Source organism: Lissotriton vulgaris, chromosome 12 (assembly GCF_964263255.1).
Source record: "Lissotriton vulgaris chromosome 12, aLisVul1.2, whole genome shotgun sequence".
Classification (NCBI taxonomy): Eukaryota; Metazoa; Chordata; class Amphibia; order Caudata; family Salamandridae; genus Lissotriton; species Lissotriton vulgaris.
The window spans coordinates 491,879,192-491,902,806 of record NC_141700.1 but is presented as its reverse complement, the minus strand read 5'-3'; the positions used below and the strand labels follow the sequence as shown (position 1 = coordinate 491,902,806).

Below are 23,615 nucleotides of genomic sequence, written 5' to 3'. Positions count from 1 at the left end.
CCATCCCTCCAATCGATAGGCTGTGAGCCAGCACTGTTCTATGCAAATAGCCATGCACTTTAAGTCCCTTTTTCACACGTATTTTCATTAAAGCTGAATATATAAGTATAGATCTGTCTAGGCTGGAGGCACATGAAACAAGACAAGCGAGCCCCTTCAAGTGTACCTGAGAGGAATCTGACTCAGGATTGGCCACCCTCTAAGGGCACCCCTAACGTGCACAAATAACGGGCAAGCCCTATGAAAAGCGCAGCATGACTCTTGGTGCCACCTTTTAAAAGGAAAGAGACGTCTGGCCTCTGGCAGCAGGAATGTTGAGAAAAGAGAAAATACACTGCCTGCTATCGTGCAGTTTCAAGATAGTCAAGGAAAAGCAATCTCATGCACTGCCCAAGCTCTTTCCCATGATGCACCTCTCCTACACTCTGTCTATGCAAATGAGCAAGCAGAGAGATCAGGAATAAAACACCAAGCTCATGTTCCCTTATAACAGTAGCAGACAACTCCTAAATATTCCCCAACTTCTAATGCTTTTCTTTTAAACAAATGATAAACAGCCTCACCTGTGGTAAGGCTTAAAAAAATTGAATAAACTCGTAAATGTTCCTCTCCACGGAAATCTTTAGTAAAAGGCGAAAGATTTTTTCAATTTGAAGAAAAACCAGAGTAAGTTAGAATGTGGCTCTCTGGGGGTTAGAGGCACCAGATCAAAGACCCTATCATTGCGAGGGTGAGGACCTGAGAGGTATTTGCAGCCTCTAAAAAAGAGGGCAAGAACTAGGCCGGTGAGGGAAACAGGATCAAACTTCAGAGTCTCTGCTCAAAGCACAGAAAAGCAAAAAGGTGGGCAGTTCCAAGTGTCTGCCTGGGAATATGCAAATTCTTTTTGTACACACCTCAGCTCATTAGGAGGTGTCGGGGCTGCTGGGCAAGGGGAACGGGAAGCGTGAATCAGGCTTTCACTGAAGTGGCACTGTAGGACTTTCGTCCCCAACGATTTTACGCTTTCCCCACCATCCCTCCAATCGATAGGCTGTGAGCCACCACTGTTCTATGCAAATAGCCATGCACTTTAAGTCCCTTTTTCACACGTATTTTCATTAAAGCTGAATATATAAGTATAGATCTGTCTAGGCTGGAGGCACATGAAACAAGACAAACGAGCCCCTTCAAGTGTACCTGAGAGGAATCTGACTCAGGATTGGCCACCCTCTAAGGGCACCCCTAATGGGCACAAATAACGGGCAAGCCCTATGAAAAGCGCAGCATGACTCTTGGTGCCACCTTTTAAAAGGAGAGTGACGTCTGGCCTCTGGCAGCAGGAATGTTGAGAAAAGAGAAAATACACTGCCTGCTATCGTGCAGTTTCAAGATAGTCAAGGAAAAGCAATCTCATGCACTGCCCAAGCTCTTTCCCATGATGCACCTCTCCTACACTCTGTCTATGCAAATGAGCAAGCAGAGAGATCAGGAATAAAACACCAAGCTCATGTTCCCTTATAACAGTAGCAGACAACTCCTAAATATTCCCCAACTTCTAATGCTTTTCTTTTAAACAAATGATAAACAGCCTCACCTGTGGTAAGGCTTAAAAAAATTGAATAAACTCGTAAATGTTCCTCTCCACGGAAATCTTTAGTAAAAGGCGAAAGATTTTTTCATTTTGAAGAGAAACCAGAGTAAGTTAGAATATGGCTCTCTGGGGGTTAGAGGCACCAGATCAAAGACCCTATCATTGCGAGGGTGAGGACCTGAGAGGTATTTGCAGCCTCTAAAAAAGAGGGCAAGAACTAGGCCGGTGAGGGAAACAGGATCAAACTTCAGAGTCTCTGCTCAAAGCACAGAAAAGCAAAAAGGTGGACAGTTCCAAGTGTCTGTCTGGGAATATGCAAATTCTTTTTGTACACACCTCAGCTCATTAGGAGGTGTCGGGGCTGCTGGGCAAGGGGAACGGGAAGCGTGAATCAGGCTTTAACTGAAGTGGCACTGTAGGACTTTCGTCCCCAACGATTTTACGCTTTCCCCACCATCCCTCCAATCGATAGGCTGTGAGCCAGCACTGTTCTATGCAAATAGCCATGCACTTTAAGTCCCTTTTTCACACGTATTTTCATTAAAGCTGAATATATAAGTATAGATCTGTCTAGGCTGGAGGCACATGAAACAAGACAAGCGAGCCCCTTCAAGTGTACCTGAGAGGAATCTGACTCAGGATTGGCCACCCTCTAAGGGCACCCCTAACGTGCACAAATAACGGGCAAGCCCTATGAAAAGCGCAGCATGACTCTTGGTGCCACCTTTTAAAAGGAGAGTGACGTCTGGCCTCTGGCAGCAGGAATGTTGAGAAAAGAGAAAATACACTGCCTGCTATCGTGCAGTTTCAAGATAGTCAAGGAAAAGCAATCTCATGCACTGCCCAAGCTCTTTCCCATGATGCACCTCTCCTACACTCTGTCTATGCAAATGAGCAAGCAGAGAGATCAGGAATAAAACACCAAGCTCATGTTCCCTTATAACAGTAGCAGACAACTCCTAAATATTCCCCAACTTCTAATGCTTTTCTTTTAAACAAATGATAAACAGCCTCACCTGTGGTAAGGCTTAAAAAAATTGAATAAACTCGTAAACGTTCCTCTCCACGGAAATCTTTAGTAAAAGGCGAAAGATTTTTTCATTTTGAAGAGAAACCAGAGTAAGTTAGAATATGGCTCTCTGGGGGTTAGAGGCACCAGATCAAAGACCCTATCATTGCGAGGGTGAGGACCTGAGAGGTATTTGCAGCCTCTAAAAAAGAGGGCAAGAACTAGGCCGGTGAGGGAAACAGGATCATACTTCAGAGTCTCTGCTCAAAGCACAGAAAAGCAAAAAGGTGGACAGTTCCAAGTGTCTGTCTGGGAATATGCAAATTCTTTTTGTACACACCTCAGCTCATTAGGAGGTGTCGGGGCTGCTGGGCAAGGGGAACGGGAAGCGTGAATCAGGCTTTAACTGAAGTGGCACTGTAGGACTTTCGTCCCCAACGATTTTACGCTTTCCCCACCATCCCTCCAATCGATAGGCTGTGAGCCAGCACTGTTCTATGCAAATAGCCATGCACTTTAAGTCCCTTTTTCACACGTATTTTCATTAAAGCTGAATATATAAGTATAGATCTGTCTAGGCTGGAGGCACATGAAACAAGACAAGCGAGCCCCTTCAAGTGTACCTGAGAGGAATCTGACTCAGGATTGGCCACCCTCTAAGGACACCCCTAACGTGCACAAATAACGGGCAAGCCCTATGAAAAGCGCAGCATGACTCTTGGTGCCACCTTTTAAAAGGAGAGTGACGTCTGGCCTCTGGCAGCAGGAATGTTGAGAAAAGAGAAAATACACTGCCTGCTATCGTGCAGTTTCAAGATAGTCAAGGAAAAGCAATCTCATGCACTGCCCAAGCTCTTTCCCATGATGCACCTTTCCTACACTCTGTCTATGCAAATGAGCAAGCAGAGAGATCAGGAATAAAACACCAAGCTCATGTTCCCTTATAACAGTAGCAGACAACTCCTAAATATTCCCCAACTTCTAATGCTTTTCTTTTAAACAAATGATAAACAGCCTCACCTGTGGTAAGGCTTAAAAAAATTGAATAAACTCGTAAATGTTCCTCTCCACGGAAATCTTTAGTAAAAGGCGAAAGATTTTTTCGTTTTGAAGAGAAACCAGAGTAAGTTAGAATATGGCTCTCTGGGGGTTAGAGGCACCAGATCAAAGACCCTATCATTGCGAGGGTGAGGACCTGAGAGGTATTTGCAGCCTCTAAAAAAGAGGGCAAGAACTAGGCCGGTGAGGGAAACAGGATCAAACTTCAGAGTCTCTGCTCAAAGCACAGAAAAGCAAAAAGGTGGGCAGTTCCAAGTGTCTGCCTGGGAATATGCAAATTCTTTTTGTACACACCTCAGCTCATTAGGAGGTGTCGGGGCTGCTGGGCAAGGGGAACGGGAAGCGTGAATCAGGCTTTCACTGAAGTGGCACTGTAGGACTTTCGTCCCCAACGATTTTACGCTTTCCCCACCATCCCTCCAATCGATAGGCTGTGAGCCACCACTGTTCTATGCAAATAGCCATGCACTTTAAGTCCCCTTTTCACACGTATTTTCATTAAAGCTGAATATATAAGTATAGATCTGTCTAGGCTGGAGGCACATGAAACAAGACAAACGAGCCCCTTCAAGTGTACCTGAGAGGAATCTGACTCAGGATTGGCCACCCTCTAAGGGCACCCCTAATGGGCACAAATAACGTGCAAGCCCTATGAAAAGCACAGCATGACTCTTGGTGCCACCTTTTAAAAGGAGAGTGACGTCTGGCCTCTGGCAGCAGGAATGTTGAGAAAAGAGAAAATACACTGCCTGCTATCGTGCAGTTTCAAGATAGTCAAGGAAAAGCAATCTCATGCACTGCCCAAGCTCTTTCCCATGATGCACCTCTCCTACACTCTGTCTATGCAAATGAGCAAGCAGAGAGATCAGGAATAAAACACCAAGCTCATGTTCCCTTATAACAGTAGCAGACAACTCCTAAATGTTCCCCAACTTCTAATGCTTTTCTTTTAAACAAATGATAAACAGCCTCACCTGTGGTAAGGCTTAAAAAAATTGAATAAACTCGTAAATGTTCCTCTCCACGGAAATCTTTAATAAAAGGCGAAAGATTTTTTCGTTTTGAAGAGAAACCAGAGTAAGTTAGAATATGGCTCTCTGGGGGTTAGAGGCACCAGATCAAAGACCCTATCATTGCGAGGGTGAGGACCTGAGAGGTATTTGCAGCCTCTAAAAAAGAGGGCAAGAACTAGGCCGGTGAGGGAAACAGCATCAAACTTCAGAGTCTCTGCTCAAAGCACAGAAAAGCAAAAAGGTGGGCAGTTCCAAGTGTCTGCCTGGGAATATGCAAATTCTTTTTGTACACACCTCAGCTCATTAGGAGGTGTCGGGGCTGCTGGGCAAGGGGAACGGGAAGCGTGAATCAGGCTTTCACTGAAGTGGCACTGTAGGACTTTCGTCCCCAACGATTTTACGCTTTCCCCACCATCCCTCCAATCGATAGGCTGTGAGCCACCACTGTTCTATGCAAATAGCCATGCACTTTAAGTCCCTTTTTCACACGTATTTTCATTAAAGCTGAATATATAAGTATAGATCTGTCTAGGCTGGAGGCACATGAAACAAGACAAACGAGCCCCTTCAAGTGTACCTGAGAGGAATCTGACTCAGGATTGGCCACCCTCTAAGGGCACCTCTAACGGGCACAAATATCGTGCAAGCCCTATGAAAAGCGCAGCATGAGTCTTGGTGCCACCTTTTAAAAGGAGAGTGACGTCTGGCCTCTGGCAGCAGGAATGTTGAGAAAAGAGAAAATATACTGCCTGCTATCGTGCAGTTTCAAGATAGTCAAGGAAAAGCAATCTCATGCACTGCCCAAGCTCTGTCCCATGATGCACCTCTCCTACACTCTGTCTATGCAAATGAGCAAGCAGAGAGATCAGGAATAAAACACCAAGCTCATGTTCCCTTATAACAGTAGCAGACAACTCCTAAATATTCCCCAACTTCTAATGCTTTTCTTTTAAACAAATGATAAACAGCCTCACCTGTGGTAAGGCTTAAAAAATTGAATAAACTCGTAAATGTTCCTCTCCACGGAAATCTTTAGTAAAAGGCGAAAGATTTTTTCGTTTTGAAGTGAAACCAGAGTAAGTTAGAATATGGCTCTCTGGGGGTTAGAGGCACCAGATCAAAGACCCTATCATTGCGAGGGTGAGGACCTGAGAGGTATTTGCAGCCTCTAAAAAAAGAGGGCAAGAACTAGGCCGGTGAGGGAAACAGGATCAAACTTCAGAGTCTCTGCTCAAAGCACAGAAAAGCAAAAAGGTGGGCAGTTCCAAGTGTCTGCCTGGGAATATGCAAATTCTTTTTGTACACACCTCAGCTCATTAGGAGGTGTCGGGGCTGCTGGGCAAGGGGAACGGGAAGCGTGAATCAGGCTTTCACTGAAGTGGCACTGTAGGACTTTCGTCCCCAACGATTTTACGCTTTCCCCACCATCCCTCCAATCGATAGGCTGTGAGCCACCACTGTTCTATGCAAATAGCCATGCACTTTAAGTCCCTTTTTCACACGTATTTTCATTAAAGCTGAATATATAAGTATAGATCTGTCTAGGCTGGAGGCACATGAAACAAGACAAACGAGCCCCTTCAAGTGTACCTGAGAGGAATCTGACTCAGGATTGGCCACCCTCTAAGGGCACCTCTAATGGGCACAAATATCGTGCAAGCCCTATGAAAAGCGCAGCATGAGTCTTGGTGCCACCTTTTAAAAGGAGAGTGACGTCTGGCCTCTGGCAGCAGGAATGTTGAGAAAAGAGAAAATATACTGCCTGCTATCGTGCAGTTTCAAGATAGTCAAGGAAAAGCAATCTCATGCACTGCCCAAGCTCTGTCCCATGATGCACCTCTCCTACACTCTGTCTATGCAAATGAGCAAGCAGAGAGATCAGGAATAAAACACCAAGCTCATGTTCCCTTATAACAGTAGCAGACAACTCCTAAATATTCCCCAACTTCTAATGCTTTTCTTTTAAACAAATGATAAACAGCCTCACCTGTGGTAAGGCTTAAAAAAATTGAATAAACTCGTAAATGTTCCTCTCCACGGAAATCTTTAGTAAAAGGCGAAAGATTTTTTCGTTTTGAAGAGAAACCAGAGTAAGTTAGAATATGGCTCTCTGGGGGTTAGAGGCACCAGATCAAAGACCCTATCATTGCGAGGGTGAGGACCTGAGAGGTATTTGCAGCCTCTAAAAAAAGAGGGCAAGAACTAGGCCGGTGAGGGAAACAGGATCAAACTTCAGAGTCTCTGCTCAAAGCACAGAAAAGCAAAAAGGTGGGCAGTTCCAAGTGTCTGCCTGGGAATATGCAAATTCTTTTTGTACACACCTCAGCTCATTAGGAGGTGTCGGGGCTGCTGGGCAAGGGGAACGGGAAGCGTGAATCAGGCTTTCACTGAAGTGGCACTGTAGGACTTTCGTCCCCAACGATTTTACGCTTTCCCCACCATCCCTCCAATCGATAGGCTGTGAGCCACCACTGTTCTATGCAAATAGCCATGCACTTTAAGTCCCTTTTTCACACGTATTTTCATTAAAGCTGAATATATAAGTATAGATCTGTCTAGGCTGGAGGCACATGAAACAAGACAAACGAGCCCCTTCAAGTGTACCTGAGAGGAATCTGACTCAGGATTGGCCACCCTCTAAGGGCACCTCTAACGGGCACAAATATCGTGCAAGCCCTATGAAAAGCGCAGCATGAGTCTTGGTGCCACCTTTTAAAAGGAGAGTGACGTCTGGCCTCTGGCAGCAGGAATGTTGAGAAAAGAGAAAATATACTGCCTGCTATCGTGCAGTTTCAAGATAGTCAAGGAAAAGCAATCTCATGCACTGCCCAAGCTCTTTCCCATGATGCACCTCTCCTACACTCTGTCTATGCAAATGAGCAAGCAGAGAGATCAGGAATAAAACACCAAGCTCATGTTCCCTTATAACAGTAGCAGACAACTCCTAAATGTTCCCCAACTTCTAATGCTTTTCTTTTAAACAAATGATAAACAGCCTCACCTGTGGTAAGGCTTAAAAAAATTGAATAAACTCGTAAATGTTCCTCTCCACGGAAATCTTTAGTAAAAGGCGAAAGATTTTTTCGTTTTGAAGAGAAACCAGAGTAAGTTAGAATATGGCTCTCTGGGGGTTAGAGGCACCAGATCAAAGACCCTATCATTGCGAGGGTGAGGACCTGAGAGGTATTTGCAGCCTCTAAAAAAAGAGGGCAAGAACTAGGCCGGTGAGGGAAACAGGATCAAACTTCAGAGTCTCTGCTCAAAGGACAGAAAAGCAAAAAGGTGGGCAGTTCCAAGTGTCTGCCTGGGAATATGCAAATTCTTTTTGTACACACCTCAGCTCATTAGGAGGTGTCGGGGCTGCTGGGCAAGGGGAACGGGAAGCGTGAATCAGGCTTTCACTGAAGTGGCACTGTAGGACTTTCGTCCCCAACGATTTTACGCTTTCCCCACCATCCCTCCAATCGATAGGCTGTGAGCCACCACTGTTCTATGCAAATAGCCATGCACTTTAAGTCCCTTTTTCACACGTATTTTCATTAAAGCTGAATATATAAGTATAGATCTGTCTAGGCTGGAGGCACTTGAAACAAGACTAACGAGCCCCTTCAAGTGTACCTGAGAGGAATCTGACTCAGGATTGGCCACCCTCTAAGGGCACCTCTAACGGGCACAAATAACGGGCAAGCCCTATGAAAAGCGCAGCATGACTCTTGGTGCCACCTTTTAAAAGGAGAGTGATGTCTGGCCTCTGGCAGCAGGAATGTTGAGAAAAGAGAAAATACACTGCCTGCTATCGTGCAGTTTCAAGATAGTCAAGGAAAAGCAATCTCATGCACTGCCCAAGCTCTTTCCCATGATGCACCTCTCCTACACTCTGTCTATGCAAATGAGCAAGCAGAGAGATCAGGAATAAAACACCAAGCTCATGTTCCCTTATAACAGTAGCAGACAACTCCTAAATATTCCCCAACTTCTAATGCTTTTCTTTTAAACAAATGATAAACAGCCTCACCTGTGGTAAGGCTTAAAAAAATTGAATAAACTCGTCAATGTTCCTCTCCACGGAAATCTTTAGTAAAAGGCGAAAGATTTTTTCGTTTTGAAGAGAAACCAGAGTAAGTTAGAATATGGCTCTCTGGGGGTTAGAGGCACCAGATCAAAGACCCTATCATTGCGAGGGTGAGGACCTGAGAGGTATTTGCAGCCTCTAAAAAAGAGGGCAAGAACTAGGCCGGTGAGGGAAACAGGATCAAACTTCAGAGTCTCTGCTCAAAGCACAGAAAAGCAAAAAGGTGGGCAGTTCCAAGTGTCTGCCTGGGAATATGCAAATTCTTTTTGTACACACCTCAGCTCATTAGGAGGTGTCGGGGCTGCTGGGCAAGGGGAACGGGAAGCGTGAATCAGGCTTTCACTGAAGTGGCACTGTAGGACTTTCGTCCCCAACGATTTTACGCTTTCCCCACCATCCCTCCAATCGATAGGCTGTGAGCCACCACTGTTCTATGCAAATAGCCATGCACTTTAAGTCCCTTTTTCACACGTATTTTCATTAAAGCTGAATATATAAGTATAGATCTGTCTAGGCTGGAGGCACATGAAACAAGACAAACGAGCCCCTTCAAGTGTACCTGAGAGGAATCTGACTAAGGATTGGCCACCCTCTAAGGGCACCCCTAATGGGCACAAATAACGGGCAAGCCCTATGAAAAGCGCAGCAGGACTTTTGGTGCCACCTTTTAAAAGGAGAGTGACGTCTGGCCTCTGGCAGCAGGAATGTTGAGAAAAGAGAAAATACACTGCCTGCTATCGTGCAGTTTCAAGATAGTCAAGGAAAAGCAATCTCATGCACTGCCCAAGCTCTTTCCCATGATGCACCTCTCCTACACTCTGTCTATGCAAATGAGCAAGCAGAGAGATCATGAATAAAACACCAAACTCATGTTCCCTTATAACAGTAGCAGACAACTCCTAAATATTCCCCAACTTCTAATGCTTTTCTTTTAAACAAATGATAAACAGCCTCACCTGTGGTAAGGCTTAAAAAAATTGAATAAACTCGTAAATGTTCCTCTCCACGGAAATCTTTAGTAAAAGGCGAAAGATTTTTTCATTTTGAAGAAAAACCAGAGTAAGTTAGAATATGGCTCTCTGGGGGTTAGAGGCACCAGATCAAAGACCCTATCATTGCGAGGGTGAGGACCTGAGAGGTATTTTCAGCCTCTAAAAAAGAGGGCAAGAACTAGGCCGGTGAGGGAAACAGGATCAAACTTCAGAGTCTCTGCTCAAAGCACAGAAAAGCAAAAAGGTGGGCAGTTCCAAGTGTCTGCCTGGGAATATGCAAATTCTTTTTGTACACACCTCAGCTCATTAGGAGGTGTCGGGGCTGCTGGGCAAGGGGAACGGGAAGCGTGAATCAGGCTTTCACTGAAGTGGCACTGTAGGACTTTCGTCCCCAACGATTTTACGCTTTCCCCACCATCCCTCCAATCGATAGGCTGTGAGCCACCACTGTTCTATGCAAATAGCCATGCACTTTAAGTCCCTTTTTCACACGTATTTTCATTAAAGCTGAATATATAAGTATAGATCTGTCTAGGCTGGAGGCACATGAAACAAGACAAACGAGCCCCTTCAAGTGTACCTGAGAGGAATCTGACTCAGGATTGGCCACCCTCTAAGGGCACCCCTAATGGGCACAAATAACGGGCAAGCCCTATGAAAAGCGCAGCATGACTCTTGGTGCCACCTTTTAAAAGGAGAGTGACGTCTGGCCTCTGGCAGCAGGAATGTTGAGAAAAGAGAAAATACACTGCCTGCTATCGTGCAGTTTCAAGATAGTCAAGGAAAAGCAATCTCATGCACTGCCCAAGCTCTTTCCCATGATGCACCTCTCCTACACTCTGTCTATGCAAATGAGCAAGCAGAGAGATCAGGAATAAAACACCAAGCTCATGTTCCCTTATAACAGTAGCAGACAACTCCTAAATGTTCCCCAACTTCTAATGCTTTTCTTTTAAACAAATGATAAACAGCCTCACCTGTGGTAAGGCTTAAAAAAATTGAATAAACTCGTAAATGTTCCTCTCCACGGAAATCTTTAGTAAAAGGCGAAAGATTTTTTCGTTTTGAAGAGAAACCAGAGTAAGTTAGAATATGGCTCTCTGGGGGTTAGAGGCACCAGATCAAAGACCCTATCATTGCGAGGGTGAGGACCTGAGAGGTATTTGCAGCCTCTAAAAAAAGAGGGCAAGAACTAGGCCGGTGAGGGAAACAGGATCAAACTTCAGAGTCTCTGCTCAAAGGACAGAAAAGCAAAAAGGTGGGCAGTTCCAAGTGTCTGCCTGGGAATATGCAAATTCTTTTTGTACACACCTCAGCTCATTAGGAGGTGTCGGGGCTGCTGGGCAAGGGGAACGGGAAGCGTGAATCAGGCTTTCACTGAAGTGGCACTGTAGGACTTTCGTCCCCAACGATTTTACGCTTTCCCCACCATCCCTCCAATCGATAGGCTGTGAGCCACCACTGTTCTATGCAAATAGCCATGCACTTTAAGTCCCTTTTTCACACGTATTTTCATTAAAGCTGAATATATAAGTATAGATCTGTCTAGGCTGGAGGCACTTGAAACAAGACTAACGAGCCCCTTCAAGTGTACCTGAGAGGAATCTGACTCAGGATTGGCCACCCTCTAAGGGCACCTCTAACGGGCACAAATAACGGGCAAGCCCTATGAAAAGCGCAGCATGACTCTTGGTGCCACCTTTTAAAAGGAGAGTGATGTCTGGCCTCTGGCAGCAGGAATGTTGAGAAAAGAGAAAATACACTGCCTGCTATCGTGCAGTTTCAAGATAGTCAAGGAAAAGCAATCTCATGCACTGCCCAAGCTCTTTCCCATGATGCACCTCTCCTACACTCTGTCTATGCAAATGAGCAAGCAGAGAGATCAGGAATAAAACACCAAGCTCATGTTCCCTTATAACAGTAGCAGACAACTCCTAAATATTCCCCAACTTCTAATGCTTTTCTTTTAAACAAATGATAAACAGCCTCACCTGTGGTAAGGCTTAAAAAAATTGAATAAACTCGTCAATGTTCCTCTCCACGGAAATCTTTAGTAAAAGGCGAAAGATTTTTTCGTTTTGAAGAGAAACCAGAGTAAGTTAGAATATGGCTCTCTGGGGGTTAGAGGCACCAGATCAAAGACCCTATCATTGCGAGGGTGAGGACCTGAGAGGTATTTGCAGCCTCTAAAAAAGAGGGCAAGAACTAGGCCGGTGAGGGAAACAGGATCAAACTTCAGAGTCTCTGCTCAAAGCACAGAAAAGCAAAAAGGTGGGCAGTTCCAAGTGTCTGCCTGGGAATATGCAAATTCTTTTTGTACACACCTCAGCTCATTAGGAGGTGTCGGGGCTGCTGGGCAAGGGGAACGGGAAGCGTGAATCAGGCTTTCACTGAAGTGGCACTGTAGGACTTTCGTCCCCAACGATTTTACGCTTTCCCCACCATCCCTCCAATCGATAGGCTGTGAGCCACCACTGTTCTATGCAAATAGCCATGCACTTTAAGTCCCTTTTTCACACGTATTTTCATTAAAGCTGAATATATAAGTATAGATCTGTCTAGGCTGGAGGCACATGAAACAAGACAAACGAGCCCCTTCAAGTGTACCTGAGAGGAATCTGACTAAGGATTGGCCACCCTCTAAGGGCACCCCTAATGGGCACAAATAACGGGCAAGCCCTATGAAAAGCGCAGCAGGACTTTTGGTGCCACCTTTTAAAAGGAGAGTGACGTCTGGCCTCTGGCAGCAGGAATGTTGAGAAAAGAGAAAATACACTGCCTGCTATCGTGCAGTTTCAAGATAGTCAAGGAAAAGCAATCTCATGCACTGCCCAAGCTCTTTCCCATGATGCACCTCTCCTACACTCTGTCTATGCAAATGAGCAAGCAGAGAGATCATGAATAAAACACCAAACTCATGTTCCCTTATAACAGTAGCAGACAACTCCTAAATATTCCCCAACTTCTAATGCTTTTCTTTTAAACAAATGATAAACAGCCTCACCTGTGGTAAGGCTTAAAAAAATTGAATAAACTCGTAAATGTTCCTCTCCACGGAAATCTTTAGTAAAAGGCGAAAGATTTTTTCATTTTGAAGAAAAACCAGAGTAAGTTAGAATATGGCTCTCTGGGGGTTAGAGGCACCAGATCAAAGACCCTATCATTGCGAGGGTGAGGACCTGAGAGGTATTTTCAGCCTCTAAAAAAGAGGGCAAGAACTAGGCCGGTGAGGGAAACAGGATCAAACTTCAGAGTCTCTGCTCAAAGCACAGAAAAGCAAAAAGGTGGGCAGTTCCAAGTGTCTGCCTGGGAATATGCAAATTCTTTTTGTACACACCTCAGCTCATTAGGAGGTGTCGGGGCTGCTGGGCAAGGGGAACGGGAAGCGTGAATCAGGCTTTCACTGAAGTGGCACTGTAGGACTTTCGTCCCCAACGATTTTACGCTTTCCCCACCATCCCTCCAATCGATAGGCTGTGAGCCACCACTGTTCTATGCAAATAGCCATGCACTTTAAGTCCCTTTTTCACACGTATTTTCATTAAAGCTGAATATATAAGTATAGATCTGTCTAGGCTGGAGGCACATGAAACAAGACAAACGAGCCCCTTCAAGTGTACCTGAGAGGAATCTGACTCAGGATTGGCCACCCTCTAAGGGCACCCCTAATGGGCACAAATAACGGGCAAGCCCTATGAAAAGCGCAGCATGACTCTTGGTGCCACCTTTTAAAAGGAGAGTGACGTCTGGCCTCTGGCAGCAGGAATGTTGAGAAAAGAGAAAATACACTGCCTGCTATCGTGCAGTTTCAAGATAGTCAAGGAAAAGCAATCTCATGCACTGCCCAAGCTCTTTCCCATGATGCACCTCTCCTACACTCTGTCTATGCAAATGAGCAAGCAGAGAGATCAGGAATAAAACACCAAGCTCATGTTCCCTTATAACAGTAGCAGACAACTCCTAAATATTCCCCAACTTCTAATGCTTTTCTTTTAAACAAATGATAAACAGCCTCACCTGTGGTAAGGCTTAAAAAAATTGAATAAACTCGTCAATGTTCCTCTCCACGGAAATCTTTAGTAAAAGGCGAAAGATTTTTTCGTTTTGAAGAGAAACCAGAGTAAGTTAGAATATGGCTCTCTGGGGGTTAGAGGCACCAGATCAAAGACCCTATCATTGCGAGGGTGAGGACCTGAGAGGTATTTGCAGCCTCTAAAAAAGAGGGCAAGAACTAGGCCGGTGAGGGAAACAGGATCAAACTTCAGAGTCTCTGCTCAAAGCACAGAAAAGCAAAAAGGTGGGCAGTTCCAAGTGTCTGCCTGGGAATATGCAAATTCTTTTTGTACACACCTCAGCTCATTAGGAGGTGTCGGGGCTGCTGGGCAAGGGGAACGGGAAGCGTGAATCAGGCTTTCACTGAAGTGGCACTGTAGGACTTTCGTCCCCAACGATTTTACGCTTTCCCCACCATCCCTCCAATCGATAGGCTGTGAGCCACCACTGTTCTATGCAAATAGCCATGCACTTTAAGTCCCTTTTTCACACGTATTTTCATTAAAGCTGAATATATAAGTATAGATCTGTCTAGGCTGGAGGCACATGAAACAAGACAAACGAGCCCCTTCAAGTGTACCTGAGAGGAATCTGACTCAGGATTGGCCACCCTCTAAGGGCACCCCTAATGGGTAAAATAACGGGCAAGCCCTATGAAAAGCGCAGCATGACTCTTGGTGCCACCTTTTAAAAGGAGAGTGACGTCTGGCCTCTGGCAGCAGGAATGTTGAGAAAAGAGAAAATACACTGCCTGCTATCGTGCAGGTTCAAGATAGTCAAGGAAAAGCAATCTCATGCACTGCCCAAGCTCTTTCCCATGATGCACCTCTCCTACAAACTGTCTATGCAAATGAGCAAGCAGAGAGTTCAGGAATAAAACACCAAACTCATGTTCCCTTATAACAGTAGCAGACAACTCCTAAATATTCCCCAACTTCTAATGCTTTTCTTTTAAACAAATGATAAACAGCCTCACCTGTGGTAAGGCTTAAAAAAATTGAATAAACTCGTAAATGTTCCTCTCCACGGAAATCTTTAGTAAAAGGCGAAAGATTTTTTCATTTTGAAGAAAAACCAGAGTAAGTTAGAATATGGCTCTCTGGGGGTTAGAGGCACCAGATCAAAGACCCTATCATTGCGAGGGTGAGGACCTGAGAGGTATTTGCAGCCTCTAAAAAAGAGGGCAAGAACTAGGCCGGTGAGGGAAACAGGATCAAACTTCAGAGTCTCTGCTCAAAGCACAGAAAAGCAAAAAGGTGGGCAGTTCCAAGTGTCTGCCTGGGAATATGCAAATTCTTTTTGTACACACCTCAGCTCATTAGGAGGTGTCGGGGCTGCTGGGCAAGGGGAATGGGAAGCGTGAATCAGGCTTTCACTGAAGTGGCACTGTAGGACTTTCGTCCCCAACGATTTTACGCTTTCCCCACCATCCCTCCAATCGATAGGCTGTGAGCCACCACTGTTCTATGCAAATAGCCATGCACTTTAAGTCCCTTTTTCACACGTATTTTCATTAAAGCTGAATATATAAGTATAGATCTGTCTAGGCTGGAGGCACATGAAACAAGACAAACGAGCCCCTTCAAGTGTACCTGAGAGGAATCTGACTCAGGATTGGCCACCCTCTAAGGGCACCCCTAATGGGCACAAATAACGGGCAAGCCCTATGAAAAGCGCAGCATGACTCTTGGTGCCACCTTTTAAAAGGAGAGTGATGTCTGGCCTCTGGCAGCAGGAATGTTGAGAAAAGAGAAAATACACTGCCTGCTATCGTGCAGTTTCAAGATAGTCAAGGAAAAGCAATCTCATGCACTGCCCAAGCTCTTTCCCATGATGCACCTCTCCTACACTCTGTCTATGCAAATGAGCAAGCAGAGAGATCAGGAATAAAACACCAAGCTCATGTTCCCTTATAACAGTAGCAGACAACTCCTAAATATTCCCCAACTTCTAATGCTTTTCTTTTAAACAAATGATAAACAGCCTCACCTGTGGTAAGGCTTAAAAAAATTGAATAAACTCGTCAATGTTCCTCTCCACGGAAATCTTTAGTAAAAGGCGAAAGATTTTTTCGTTTTGAAGAGAAAACCAGAGTAAGTTAGAATATGGCTCTCTGGGGGTTAGAGGCACCAGATCAAAGACCCTATCATTGCGAGGGTGAGGACCTGAGAGGTATTTGCAGCCTCTAAAAAAGAGGGCAAGAACTAGGCCGGTGAGGGAAACAGGATCAAACTTCAGAGTCTCTGCTCAAAGCACAGAAAAGCAAAAAGGTGGGCAGTTCCAAGTGTCTGCCTGGGAATATGCAAATTCTTTTTGTACACACCTCAGCTCATTAGGAGGTGTCGGGGCTGCTGGGCAAGGGGAACGGGAAGCGTGAATCAGGCTTTCACTGAAGTGGCACTGTAGGACTTTCGTCCCCAACGATTTTACGCTTTCCCCACCATCCCTCCAATCGATAGGCTGTGAGCCACCACTGTTCTATGCAAATAGCCATGCACTTTAAGTCCCTTTTTCACACGTATTTTCATTAAAGCTGAATATATAAGTATAGATCTGTCTAGGCTGGAGGCACATGAAACAAGACAAACGAGCCCCTTCAAGTGTACCTGAGAGGATCTGACTAAGGATTGGCCACCCTCTAAGGGCACCCCTAATGGGCACAAATAACGGGCAAGCCCTATGAAAAGCGCAGCAGGACTTTTGGTGCCACCTTTTAAAAGGAGAGTGACGTCTGGCCTCTGGCAGCAGGAATGTTGAGAAAAGAGAAAATACACTGCCTGCTATCGTGCAGTTTCAAGATAGTCAAGGAAAAGCAATCTCATGCACTGCCCAAGCTCTTTCCCATGATGCACCTCTCCTACACTCTGTCTATGCAAATGAGCAAGCAGAGAGATCATGAATAAAACACCAAACTCATGTTCCCTTATAACAGTAGCAGACAACTCCTAAATATTCCCCAACTTCTAATGCTTTTCTTTTAAACAAATGATAAACAGCCTCACCTGTGGTAAGGCTTAAAAAAATTGAATAAACTCGTAAATGTTCCTCTCCACGGAAATCTTTAGTAAAAGGCGAAAGATTTTTTCATTTTGAAGAAAAACCAGAGTAAGTTAGAATATGGCTCTCTGGGGGTTAGAGGCACCAGATCAAAGACCCTATCATTGCGAGGGTGAGGACCTGAGAGGTATTTTCAGCCTCTAAAAAAGAGGGCAAGAACTAGGCCGGTGAGGGAAACAGGATCAAACTTCAGAGTCTCTGCTCAAAGCACAGAAAAGCAAAAAGGTGGGCAGTTCCAAGTGTCTGCCTGGGAATATGCAAATTCTTTTTGTACACACCTCAGCTCATTAGGAGGTGTCGGGGCTGCTGGGCAAGGGGAACGGGAAGCGTGAATCAGGCTTTCACTGAAGTGGCACTGTAGGACTTTCGTCCCCAACGATTTTACGCTTTCCCCACCATCCCTCCAATCGATAGGCTGTGAGCCACCACTGTTCTATGCAAATAGCCATGCACTTTAAGTCCCTTTTTCACACGTATTTTCATTAAAGCTGAATATATAAGTATAGATCTGTCTAGGCTGGAGGCACATGAAACAAGACAAACGAGCCCCTTCAAGTGTACCTGAGAGGAATCTGACTCAGGATTGGCCACCCTCTAAGGGCACCCCTAATGGGCACAAATAACGGGCAAGCCCTATGAAAAGCGCAGCATGACTCTTGGTGCCACCTTTTAAAAGGAGAGTGACGTCTGGCCTCTGGCACCAGGAATGTTGAGAAAAGAGAAAATACACTGCCTGCTATCGTGCAGTTTCAAGATAGTCAAGGAAAAGCAATCTCATGCACTGCCCAAGCTCTTTCCCATGATGCACCTCTCCTACACTCTGTCTATGCAAATGAGCAAGCAGAGAGATCAGGAATAAAACACCAAGCTCATGTTCCCTTATAACAGTAGCAGACAACTCCTAAATATTCCCCAACTTCTAATGCTTTTCTTTTAAACAAATGATAAACAGCCTCACCTGTGGTAAGGCTTAAAAAAATTGAATAAACTCATCAATGTTCCTCTCCACGGAAATCTTTAGTAAAAGGCGAAAGATTTTTTCGTTTTGAAGAGAAACCAGAGTAAGTTAGAATATGGCTCTCTGGGGGTTAGAGGCACCAGATCAAAGACCCTATCATTGCGAGGGTGAGGACCTGAGAGGTATTTGCAGCCTCTAAAAAAGAGGGCAAGAACTGGGCCGGTGAGGGAAACAGGATCAAACTTCAGAGTCTCTGCTCAAAGCACAGAAAAGCAAAAAGGTGGGCAGTTCCAAGTGTCTGCCTGGGAATATGCAAATTCTTTTTGTACACACCTCAGCTCATTAGGAGGTGTCGGGGCTGCTGGGCAAGGGGAACGGGAAGCGTGAATCAGGCATTCACTGAAGTGGCACTGTAGGACTTTCGTCCCCAACGATTTTACGCTTTCCCCACCATCCCTCCAATCGATAGGCTGTGAGCCACCACTGTTCTATGCAAATAGCCATGCACTTTAAGTCCCTTTTTCACACGTATTTTCATTAAAGCTGAATATATAAGTATAGATCTGTCTAGGCTGGAGGCACATGAAACAAGACAAACGAGCCCCTTCAAGTGTACCTGAGAGGAATCTGACTCAGGATTGGCCACCCTCTAAGGGCACCCCTAATGGGCACAAATAACGGGCAAGCCCTATGAAAAGCGCAGCATGACTCTTGGTGCCACCTTTTAAAAGGAGAGTGACGTCTGGCCTCTGGCAGCAGGAATGTTGAGAAAAGAGAAAATACACTGCCTGCTATCGTGCAGTTTCAAGATAGTCAAGGAAAAGCAATCTCATGCACTGCCCAAGCTCTTTCCCATGATGCACCTCTCCTACACTCTGTCTATGCAAATGAGCAAGCAGAGAGTTCAGGAATAAAACACCAAACTCATGTTCCCTTATAACAGTAGCAGACAACTCCTAAATATTCCCCAACTTCTAATGCTTTTCTTTTAAACAAATGATAAACAGCCTCACCTGTGGTAAGGCTTAAACTAATTGAATAAACTCTTCAATGTTCCTCTCCACGGAAATCTTTAGTAAAAGGCGAAAGATTTTTTCATTTTGAAGAGAAACCAGAGTAAGTTAGAATATGGCTCTCTGGGGGTTAGAGGCACCAGATCAAAGACCCTATCATTGCGAGGGTGAGGACCTGAGAGGTATTTGCAGCCTCTAAAAAAGAGGGCAAGAACTAGGCCGGTGAGGGAAACAGGATCAAACTTCAGAGTCTCTGCTCAAAGCACAGAAAAGCAAAAAGGTGGGCAGTTCCAAGTGTCTGCCTGGGAATATGCAAATTCTTTTTGTACACACCTCAGCTCATTAGGAGGTGTCGGGGCTGCTGGGCAAGGGGAACGGGAAGCGTGAATCAGGCTTTCACTGAAGTGGCACTGTAGGACTTTCGTCCCCAACGATTTTACGCTTTCCCCACCATCCCTCCAATCGATAGGCTGTGAGCCACCACTGTTCTATGCAAATAGCCATGCACTTTAAGTCCCTTTTTCACACGTATTTTCATTAAAGCTGAATATATAAGTATAGATCTGTCTAGGCTGGAGGCACATGAAACAAGACAAACGAGCCCCTTCAAGTGTACCTGAGAGGAATCTGACTCAGGATTGGCCACCCTCTAAGGGCACCCCTAACGGGCACAAATAACAGGCAAGCCCTATGAAAAGCGCAGCATGACTCTCGGTGCCACCTTTTAAAAGGAGAGTGACGTCTGGCCTCTGGCAGCAGGAATGTTGAGAAAAGAGAAAATACACTGCCTGCTATCGTGCAGTTTCAAGATAGTCAAGGAAAAGCAATCTCATGCACTGCCCAAGCTCTTTCCCATGATGCACCTCTCCTACACTCTGTCTATGCAAATGAGCAAGCAGAGAGATCAGGAATAAAACACCAAGCTCATGTTCCCTTATAACAGTAGCAGACAACTCCTAAATATTCCCCAACTTCTAAATATTCCCCAACTTCTAATGCTTTTCTTTTAAACAAAAGATAAACAGCCTCACCTGTGGTAAGGCTTAAAAAAATTGAATAAACTCGTAAATGTTCCTCTCCACGGAAATCTTTAGTAAAAGGCGAAAGATTTTTTCATTTTGAAGAGAAACCAGAGTAAGTTAGAATATGGCTCTCTGGGGGTTAGAGGCACCAGATCAAAGACCCTATCATTGCGAGGGTGAGGACCTGAGAGGTATTTGCAGCCTCTAAAAAAGAGGGCAAGAACTAGGCCGGTGAGGGAAACAGGATCAAACTTCAGAGTCTCTGCTCAAAGCACAGAAAAGCAAAAAGGTGGACAGTTCCAAGTGTCTGTCTGGGAATATGCAAATTCTTTTTGTACACACCTCAGCTCATTAGGAGGTGTCGGGGCTGCTGGGCAAGGGGAACGGGAAGCGTGAATCAGGCTTTCACTGAAGTGGCACTGTAGGACTTTCGTCCCCAACGATTTTACGCTTTCCCCACCATCCCTCCAATCGATAGGCTGTGAGCCAGCACTGTTCTATGCAAATAGCCATGCACTTTAAGTCCCTTTTTCACACGTATTTTCATTAAAGCTGAATATATAAGTATAGATCTGTCTAGTCTGGAGGCACATGAAACAAGACAAGCGAGCCCCTTCAAGTGTACCTGAGAGGAATCTGACTCAGGATTGGCCACCCTCTAAGGGCACCCCTAATGGGCACAAATAACGGGCAAGCCCTATGAAAAGCGCAGCATGACTCTTGGTGCCACCTTTTAAAAGGAGAGTGACGTCTGGCCTCTGGCAGCAGGAATGTTGAGAAAAGAGAAAATACACTGCCTGCTATCGTGCAGTTTCAAGATAGTCAAGGAAAAGCAATCTCATGCACTGCCCAAGCTCTTTCCCATGATGCACCTCTCCTACACTCTGTCTATGCAAATGAGCAAGCAGAGAGATCAGGAATAAAACACCAAGCTCATGTTCCCTTATAACAGTAGCAGACAACTCCTAAATATTCCCCAACTTCTAATGCTTTTCTTTTAAACAAATGATAAACAGCCTCACCTGTGGTAAGGCTTAAAAAAATTGAATAAACTCGTAAACGTTCCTCTCCACGGAAATCTTTAGTAAAAGGCGAAAGATTTTTTCATTTTGAAGAGAAACCAGAGTAAGTTAGAATATGGCTCTCTGGGGGTTAGAGGCACCAGATCAAAGACCCTATCATTGCGAGGGTGAGGACCTGAGAGGTATTTGCAGCCTCTAAAAAAGAGGGCAAGAACTAGGCCGGTGAGGGAAACAGGATCATACTTCAGAGTCTCTGCTCAAAGCACAGAAAAGCAAAAAGGTGGACAGTTCCAAGTGTCTGTCTGGGAATATGCAAATTCTTTTTGTACACACCTCAGCTCATTAGGAGGTGTCGGGGCTGCTGGGCAAGGGGAACGGGAAGCGTGAATCAGGCTTTAACTGAAGTGGCACTGTAGGACTTTCGTCCCCAACGATTTTACGCTTTCCCCACCATCCCTCCAATCGATAGGCTGTGAGCCAGCACTGTTCTATGCAAATAGCCATGCACTTTAAGTCCCTTTTTCACACGTATTTTCATTAAAGCTGAATATATAAGTATAGATCTGTCTAGGCTGGAGGCACATGAAACAAGACAAGCGAGCCCCTTCAAGTGTACCTGAGAGGAATCTGACTCAGGATTGGCCACCCTCTAAGGGCACCTCTAACGGGCACAAATATCGTGCAAGCCCTATGAAAAGCGCAGCATGAGTCTTGGTGCCACCTTTTAAAAGGAGAGTGACGTCTGGCCTCTGGCAGCAGGAATGTTGAGAAAAGAGAAAATATACTGCCTGCTATCGTGCAGTTTCAAGATAGTCAAGGAAAAGCAATCTCATGCACTGCCCAAGCTCTGTCCCATGATGCACCTCTCCTACACTCTGTCTATGCAAATGAGCAAGCAGAGAGATCAGGAATAAAACACCAAGCTCATGTTCCCTTATAACAGTAGCAGACAACTCCTAAATATTCCCCAACTTCTAATGCTTTTCTTTTAAACAAATGATAAACAGCCTCACCTGTGGTAAGGCTTAAAAAAATTGAATAAACTCGTAAATGTTCCTCTCCACGGAAATCTTTAGTAAAAGGCGAAAGATTTTTTCATTTTGAAGAAAAACCAGAGTAAGTTAGAATATGGCTCTCTGGGGGTTAGAGGCACCAGATCAAAGACCCTATCATTGCGAGGGTGAGGACCTGAGAGGTATTTGCAGCCTCTAAAAAAGAGGGCAAGAACTAGGCCGGTGAGGGAAACAGGATCAAACTTCAGAGTCTCTGCTCAAAGCACAGAAAAGCAAAAAGGTGGGCAGTTCCAAGTGTCTGCCTGGGAATATGCAAATTCTTTTTGTACACACCTCAGCTCATTAGGAGGTGTCGGGGCTGCTGGGCAAGGGGAACGGGAAGCGTGAATCAGGCTTTCACTGAAGTGGCACTGTAGGACTTTCGTCCCCAACGATTTTACGCTTTCCCCACCATCCCTCCAATCGATAGGCTGTGAGCCACCACTGTTCTATGCAAATAGCCATGCACTTTAAGTCCCTTTTTCACACGTATTTTCATTAAAGCTGAATATATAAGTATAGATCTGTCTAGGCTGGAGGCACATGAAACAAGACAAACGAGCCCCTTCAAGTGTACCTGAGAGGAATCTGACTCAGGATTGGCCACCCTCTAAGGGCACCCCTAATGGGCACAAATAACGTGCAAGCCCTATGAAAAGCACAGCATGACTCTTGGTGCCACCTTTTAAAAGGAGAGTGACGTCTGGCCTCTGGCAGCAGGAATGTTGAGAAAAGAGAAAATACACTGCCTGCTATCGTGCAGTTTCAAGATAGTCAAGGAAAAGCAATCTCATGCACTGCCCAAGCTCTTTCCCATGATGCACCTCTCCTACACTCTGTCTATGCAAATGAGCAAGCAGAGAGATCAGGAATAAAACACCAAGCTCATGTTCCCTTATAACAGTAGCAGACAACTCCTAAATATTCCCCAACTTCTAATGCTTTTCTTTTAAACAAATGATGAACAGCCTCACCTGTGGTAAGGCTTAAAAAAATTGAATAAACTCGTCAATGTTCCTCTCCACGGAAATCTTTAGTAAAAGGCGAAAGATTTTTTCGTTTTGAAGAGAAACCAGAGTAAGTTAGAATATGGCTCTCTGGGGGTTAGAGGCACCAGATCAAAGACCCTATCATTGCGAGGGTGAGGACCTGAGAGGTATTTGCAGCCTCTAAAAAAGAGGGCAAGAACTAGGCCGGTGAGGGAAACAGGATCAAACTTCAGAGTCTCTGCTCAAAGCACAGAAAAGCAAAAAGGTGGGCAGTTCCAAGTGTCTGCCTGGGAATATGCAAATTCTTTTTGTACACACCTCAGCTCATTAGGAGGTGTCGGGGCTGCTGGGCAAGGGGAACGGGAAGCGTGAATCAGGCATTCACTGAAGTGGCACTGTAGGACTTTCGTCCCCAACGATTTTACGCTTTCCCCACCATCCCTCCAATCGATAGGCTGTGAGCCAGCACTGTTCTATGCAAATAGCCATGCACTTTAAGTCCCTTTTTCACACGTATTTTCATTAAAGCTGAATATATAAGTATAGATCTGTCTAGGCTGGAGGCACATGAAACAAGACAAGCGAGCCCCTTCAAGTGTACCTGAGAGGAATCTGACTCAGGATTGGCCACCCTCTAAGGGCACCCCTAACGTGCACAAATAACGGGCAAGCCCTATGAAAAGCGCAGCATGACTCTTGGTGCCACCTTTTAAAAGGAAAGAGACGTCTGG

General features: G+C 45.1%; 23 non-coding genes across 23 annotated transcripts; all 23 read right to left on the bottom strand.

Annotated features, from left to right (window-relative positions):
- Positions 1 to 555: 555 nt before the first annotated feature.
- On the bottom strand, positions 556 to 670 carry LOC147677518 (U5 spliceosomal RNA). Its single transcript, XR_015302756.1, has one exon. It is a non-coding gene; the product is annotated as a U5 spliceosomal RNA (small nuclear RNA).
- Positions 671 to 1,568: 898 nt separating this feature from the next.
- On the bottom strand, positions 1,569 to 1,683 carry LOC147677517 (U5 spliceosomal RNA). Its single transcript, XR_015302647.1, has one exon. It is a non-coding gene; the product is annotated as a U5 spliceosomal RNA (small nuclear RNA).
- Positions 1,684 to 2,581: 898 nt separating this feature from the next.
- On the bottom strand, positions 2,582 to 2,696 carry LOC147677516 (U5 spliceosomal RNA). The gene has a single exon (XR_015302737.1). It is a non-coding gene; the product is annotated as a U5 spliceosomal RNA (small nuclear RNA).
- Positions 2,697 to 3,594: 898 nt separating this feature from the next.
- Positions 3,595 to 3,709, bottom strand: LOC147677515 (U5 spliceosomal RNA). Its single transcript, XR_015303422.1, has one exon. It is a non-coding gene; the product is annotated as a U5 spliceosomal RNA (small nuclear RNA).
- An 898-nt stretch (positions 3,710 to 4,607) lies between these two features.
- LOC147677514 (U5 spliceosomal RNA) lies at positions 4,608 to 4,722 on the bottom strand. The gene has a single exon (XR_015302774.1). It is a non-coding gene; the product is annotated as a U5 spliceosomal RNA (small nuclear RNA).
- Positions 4,723 to 5,620: 898 nt separating this feature from the next.
- LOC147677513 (U5 spliceosomal RNA) lies at positions 5,621 to 5,734 on the bottom strand. The gene has a single exon (XR_015302792.1). It is a non-coding gene; the product is annotated as a U5 spliceosomal RNA (small nuclear RNA).
- Positions 5,735 to 6,633: 899 nt separating this feature from the next.
- On the bottom strand, positions 6,634 to 6,748 carry LOC147677512 (U5 spliceosomal RNA). Its single transcript, XR_015303421.1, has one exon. It is a non-coding gene; the product is annotated as a U5 spliceosomal RNA (small nuclear RNA).
- Positions 6,749 to 7,647: 899 nt separating this feature from the next.
- LOC147677511 (U5 spliceosomal RNA) lies at positions 7,648 to 7,762 on the bottom strand. The gene has a single exon (XR_015303420.1). It is a non-coding gene; the product is annotated as a U5 spliceosomal RNA (small nuclear RNA).
- Positions 7,763 to 8,661: 899 nt separating this feature from the next.
- On the bottom strand, positions 8,662 to 8,776 carry LOC147677510 (U5 spliceosomal RNA). Its single transcript, XR_015303445.1, has one exon. It is a non-coding gene; the product is annotated as a U5 spliceosomal RNA (small nuclear RNA).
- An 898-nt stretch (positions 8,777 to 9,674) lies between these two features.
- On the bottom strand, positions 9,675 to 9,789 carry LOC147677509 (U5 spliceosomal RNA). The gene has a single exon (XR_015302762.1). It is a non-coding gene; the product is annotated as a U5 spliceosomal RNA (small nuclear RNA).
- Positions 9,790 to 10,687: 898 nt separating this feature from the next.
- LOC147677508 (U5 spliceosomal RNA) lies at positions 10,688 to 10,802 on the bottom strand. The gene has a single exon (XR_015303419.1). It is a non-coding gene; the product is annotated as a U5 spliceosomal RNA (small nuclear RNA).
- Positions 10,803 to 11,701: 899 nt separating this feature from the next.
- LOC147677507 (U5 spliceosomal RNA) lies at positions 11,702 to 11,816 on the bottom strand. Its single transcript, XR_015303444.1, has one exon. It is a non-coding gene; the product is annotated as a U5 spliceosomal RNA (small nuclear RNA).
- An 898-nt stretch (positions 11,817 to 12,714) lies between these two features.
- Positions 12,715 to 12,829, bottom strand: LOC147677506 (U5 spliceosomal RNA). Its single transcript, XR_015302761.1, has one exon. It is a non-coding gene; the product is annotated as a U5 spliceosomal RNA (small nuclear RNA).
- Positions 12,830 to 13,727: 898 nt separating this feature from the next.
- Positions 13,728 to 13,842, bottom strand: LOC147677505 (U5 spliceosomal RNA). Its single transcript, XR_015303443.1, has one exon. It is a non-coding gene; the product is annotated as a U5 spliceosomal RNA (small nuclear RNA).
- Positions 13,843 to 14,739: 897 nt separating this feature from the next.
- On the bottom strand, positions 14,740 to 14,854 carry LOC147677504 (U5 spliceosomal RNA). Its single transcript, XR_015302760.1, has one exon. It is a non-coding gene; the product is annotated as a U5 spliceosomal RNA (small nuclear RNA).
- An 898-nt stretch (positions 14,855 to 15,752) lies between these two features.
- LOC147677503 (U5 spliceosomal RNA) lies at positions 15,753 to 15,868 on the bottom strand. Its single transcript, XR_015302803.1, has one exon. It is a non-coding gene; the product is annotated as a U5 spliceosomal RNA (small nuclear RNA).
- An 897-nt stretch (positions 15,869 to 16,765) lies between these two features.
- On the bottom strand, positions 16,766 to 16,880 carry LOC147677502 (U5 spliceosomal RNA). The gene has a single exon (XR_015302759.1). It is a non-coding gene; the product is annotated as a U5 spliceosomal RNA (small nuclear RNA).
- Positions 16,881 to 17,778: 898 nt separating this feature from the next.
- Positions 17,779 to 17,893, bottom strand: LOC147677501 (U5 spliceosomal RNA). The gene has a single exon (XR_015303434.1). It is a non-coding gene; the product is annotated as a U5 spliceosomal RNA (small nuclear RNA).
- An 898-nt stretch (positions 17,894 to 18,791) lies between these two features.
- Positions 18,792 to 18,906, bottom strand: LOC147677500 (U5 spliceosomal RNA). The gene has a single exon (XR_015302917.1). It is a non-coding gene; the product is annotated as a U5 spliceosomal RNA (small nuclear RNA).
- Positions 18,907 to 19,822: 916 nt separating this feature from the next.
- LOC147677499 (U5 spliceosomal RNA) lies at positions 19,823 to 19,937 on the bottom strand. Its single transcript, XR_015302645.1, has one exon. It is a non-coding gene; the product is annotated as a U5 spliceosomal RNA (small nuclear RNA).
- An 898-nt stretch (positions 19,938 to 20,835) lies between these two features.
- On the bottom strand, positions 20,836 to 20,950 carry LOC147677498 (U5 spliceosomal RNA). Its single transcript, XR_015302736.1, has one exon. It is a non-coding gene; the product is annotated as a U5 spliceosomal RNA (small nuclear RNA).
- An 898-nt stretch (positions 20,951 to 21,848) lies between these two features.
- Positions 21,849 to 21,963, bottom strand: LOC147677497 (U5 spliceosomal RNA). Its single transcript, XR_015302758.1, has one exon. It is a non-coding gene; the product is annotated as a U5 spliceosomal RNA (small nuclear RNA).
- An 898-nt stretch (positions 21,964 to 22,861) lies between these two features.
- LOC147677496 (U5 spliceosomal RNA) lies at positions 22,862 to 22,976 on the bottom strand. Its single transcript, XR_015303442.1, has one exon. It is a non-coding gene; the product is annotated as a U5 spliceosomal RNA (small nuclear RNA).
- Between the last annotated feature and the right edge of the window lie 639 nt (positions 22,977 to 23,615).